The following is a 4,390-nucleotide window of genomic DNA, read 5'->3' as shown; positions in this document are numbered from 1 at the left end:
GATGCTTTCTTGTTCTTCTTCTGGAACACATCTTCTAATGAGTTGATCTGGGCAATGCTTGAATAAGAAAGGTTCATCCCAGACATAATGTTTCACCATGGAAAATAACTTTTTTTTGTCCTGATAAGTTAGATCATTTCTAAGAACACCACAAGCAAGATAATTAACAAAATCAGCATACCATGGCTCTTTGACTTGGGCAACATATAGTTGTTCATCTGGGAAAGTCTCATTCAATGGTAGTACAGCTTCTCCTTGCTCTTCAACCACAATTCTGCTCAAATGGTCAGCCACCACATTTTCACATCCCTTCTTGTCTCGAATCTCCAAATCGAACTCTTGCAGCAAGAGAATCCATCTGATCAAGCGAGGTTTGGCATCCTTCTTAGTGAGCAAGTATCTAAGAGCTGCATGGTCAGAATAAACAATTACTTTAGAACCAACAAGGTAAGGACGACATTTTTCTAAAGCAAAAACCACAGCAAGCAACTCCTTTTCTGTTGTGGAGTAATTGAGTTGGGCATCATTCAAGGTCCGACTTGCATAATGAATCACATGGGGAAGCTTGTTCTTCTTTTGACCCAAAACTGCACCAATAGCAAAGTCAGAGGCATCACACATTATTTCAAATGGTAAAGACCAATCTGGAGCTATGATAATAGGGGCTGAAGTTAGCTCTTTCTTAAAAGTCGTAAAGGCTTCCATGCAAATCTCGTCAAACTCAAAAACAGCATCCTTAGCAAGGAGATTACACAATGGTCTTGAAATGCTTGAAATTTTTTTTATGAACCTTCTATAAAATCCGGCATGGCCCAGAAAGCTTCTAACTCCTTTAACAGAGGAAGGGGGTGGTAGATTTGTGATGATATTTATCTTGGCTTTGTCCACTTGAATTCCCTTGTTTGAAACAACATGGCCTAGCACAATTCCTTGTCTTACCATGAAGTGACACTTCTCCCAATTCAAAATCAGATTTGTTTCCTGACATCTTGTAAGCACTAGAGACAAGTGGTGAAGACAATCATCAAAAGATGAACCAAAAACTAAAAAATCATCCATAAATACCTCCATGAATCGTTCCACCATATCAGAAAAGATTGCCATCATGCATCTTTGGAAAGTTGCTGGAGCATTGCACAAACCAAATGGCATCCTTCTATAAGCAAATGTACCAAATGGGCATGTGAACGTGGTTTTCTCCTGGTCTTCCGGAGCAATGGGAATTTGATTATAACCTGAAAATCCATCAAGAAAACAGTAGTAAGCATGGCCAGATAAGCGGTCAAGCATTTGATCAATAAAAGGCAAGGGAAAATGATCTTTTCTCGTGGATGTGTTCAACTTCCTATAATCAATGCAAACTCTCCAACCGGTGATAGTGCGTGTTGGAACTAGCTCATTCTTCTCATTCTTTACAACGGTGATTCGGGACTTCTTTGGAACCACTTGCACAGGACTCACCCACTTAGAATCTGAAATTGGGTAGATGATTCCCACATCAAGTAGCTTCAAAACTTCAGCCCTAACCACCTCCTTCATATTGGGATTTAGCCTCCTTTGTGCATCACGAGATGGTTTTCTGTCTTCTTCCATTAAAATTCGGTGCATGCACATGCTTGGACTAATTCCTTTGATGTCTGCTATGGTCCATCCAAGGGCTGTTTTATGTTCTTTCAGAACTTCAATTAAACTGTCCTCTTCATGTGAAGTGAGACTTGCAGCAATTATAACAGGGAGGGTTTCATTAGCACCCAAATAAGCATATTTAAGATGATTGGGTAGAGGTTTAAGTTCTAGCTTTGGTGGGGTGATAATGGATGGCTCCAATTTTGTGGAGGATGATGCAAGAGTCTCAAGTGGTGGCCTAAAGGATGGTGGGTATGGTTGAAACACTTCTAAGGCAGCCATCACTTCTTGGAACTCTGATTCAAAGAGATCTTCCTCTTCTTGTGTTAGGACCGCTTCCAAAGCATCATTAGACTTTTTCTGCACAATTTTAGAAGAAACCTCATGATCCACAACATCAATTGAAAAACAAGTATCAAGAGTGATAGAAGGTTGAGACAGAGCATCAAACACTTTAAATTCAACAGTTTCACCCAAAACAGTCATGGAGAGGGTGCCATCTTTCACTTTGATGATTGTGTCTGCAGTGGCCATGAATGGTCGCCCGAGGAGAATGGGATCAACACGGTCTACATATGGGTTATCCTCCATATCCATCACTAAAAAATCAGCCGGAAGAATGAGTGTATTAACTTGAACTAAAATATCTTCTACAATACCTCTTGGATATTTGATAGAATGATCAGCTAGTTCAAGGCGAATTGAGGTTTTCTTTATCCCTTCTAAGCCAAGCGCCTGATAAACTGAATATGGCATTACATTGATGCTTGCTCCCAAGTCCAACATGGCTCTTCCAACCGTCTTATCTCCGATGTTAATGGGAATGTTAAAGCTGCCAGGATCTTCTAGTTTTGGTGGAAGCTTCCTTTGCAACACAACACTCACATTCTTGTTGAGCTTTACTTCTTCACTTGGAGTAAAATTGAGCTTGTGAGTCATCAAGTGCTTGATGAACTTTCCATATGCAGGAATCTGTTTAACAACATCAAGCACGGGCAAATTGATATTAACTTTACTCAAAATATCATAAATCTCTTTAAAAGCCTTATCTTGATTTGCTTTCTTCAAGCGGCCTGGAAATGGAATCGGTGGAATATATGGAGGAGGTGGGATGTATCTATCTTGATGAAGATGTGATGGCACAAATTTGTCATCTCTTTTATGCAATTGAAATGGATTGGGTTCCCGAGAATCAGATTTGGCCTTAGGAGCAGATTGGGACGTTTTGGGTTGTTCTCCTTCCATAGCTGTGGTTTCCTCTTCATCTTCATCCTCTACAACCACAACATCATTTGATAGATCAGAACCAACTTTGTTATCAACAATCTTACCTGATCTGAGCACATGAACGGCCTTGGCTTCTTGGTTTTTTTGGATTGATCACGGTTTGACTTGGCCATTTCCCAGGTTCTCTTTGAGCTATTTCAGTAGCTATCTGGCCCAATTGGACTTCCAACTTGGAGATGGCAGCTTGTGTTGTTTGCTGGAAATTGGATTGGTTGATTGCCATTTGCTTCACTATATCCTCCAACGATGATGATTGTTGTGGCCTTTGAAGTGAAGGGGGATTCGATTGGTTCTGTGTATTCCTCCATGAAAAGTTTGGATGATTCCTCCAACCTGGATTATAACTTTGAGAATATGGGTCATTTATTGGACCTCGGTTGTAGGAATTCACCAACTTAGCTTGCTCTTGCACAAATTCTGGATATGCAGCCCCAAAGGGACAAGAAATGGTAGGATGATCATGAGTTTCACAGATGCTACACACTTCCTTCAAAGGGTTTCTTGAGTTCAATGCAAGGAGGGCATCTAGCTTTTGTTCCAATTTGGAAATCTGCACACTGGAAGAATCATTAGAACCACCAGCAATACGTTTACCTCTTGTATCGGTGTGTTGGGTCTCCATTGCTATCTCCTCAAAGAGTTCATATGTTTCTTCTGGAGTTTTAGTCTTATAAGAACCACCTGCAAAATTAGTGAAAATATTATGGCTAGAGGGGGTTAGTCCTTTATAAAACATACGCATCTGAAGCTTCAATGGAATCCCATGATGAGGACATTGATTGAGCAGCCCGTTGAATCTCTCCCATGCTTCACAAAACGACTCATCATCTTGTTGTGCAAATAGAAAGATCTTGTCCCTGAGCATGTCGTTTTTTTGCGTGGAGAAATATTTCTCCAAGAACTTCTTTTGAATGGCTCCCCAAGTCATGAGTGAACCAGGCTTCAAAGAATTCAACCAATATTTAGCCTTATCTTTCAAAGTGTACGGAAACACTCTCATTCGAAGTTGCTCTTCTTCGTCACACCTGTCAAGGAAAAAAAGAGCTCACAACATTAAAAAAAATATCCTTTATATGAGTTAATGGATCTTCATTAGGTAAACCATAAAAAGAAGGGAGCATATTAAGATGAGAAGATTTAAGCTCATAGTTTGAAGCTGCGGTGGGCAGCAAGATGCTTGAAGGGGATGCTGGAATTGTTGGGATATCAAGGTCTCCCATGAACTCATTGGCAGCCATCTCTTCTTCTTCTTGGTCTGAACTTGATTCAATTTGAAGGTGAAGACCCACGGGAGGGGTGTGGATAGCAAGACCTTCAAATGTGGCAATGGCTTGCTCTTTTTGCAGTTGCTAACTCTCTTTTCTAGGCGATTCTGAATTTCAGAGATCACCGGTTTGGTTGCAAAGATGGCCCTATGCGTTCAAAGATCTCGAGCGTTGGAATGAAGACCTCACTTGTTCAAGGAAAGGATTACTAG

At 40.6% G+C, this 4,390-nt stretch overlaps 1 non-coding gene across 1 annotated transcript; it reads left to right on the top strand.

Annotated features, from left to right (window-relative positions):
- Nucleotides 1-3,671: 3,671 nt before the first annotated feature.
- LOC117629428 lies at nt 3,672-3,778 on the top strand. Its single transcript, XR_004586090.1, has one exon. It is a non-coding gene; the product is annotated as a small nucleolar RNA R71 (small nucleolar RNA).
- Nucleotides 3,779-4,390: the final 612 nt, after the last annotated feature.

This window comes from Prunus dulcis, chromosome 5, assembly GCF_902201215.1.
Source record: "Prunus dulcis chromosome 5, ALMONDv2, whole genome shotgun sequence".
NCBI lineage: Eukaryota > Viridiplantae > Streptophyta > Magnoliopsida > Rosales > Rosaceae > Prunus > Prunus dulcis.
The sequence above is the reverse complement of the archived record's forward strand: the minus strand, read 5'-3'. Positions and strand labels throughout refer to the sequence as shown.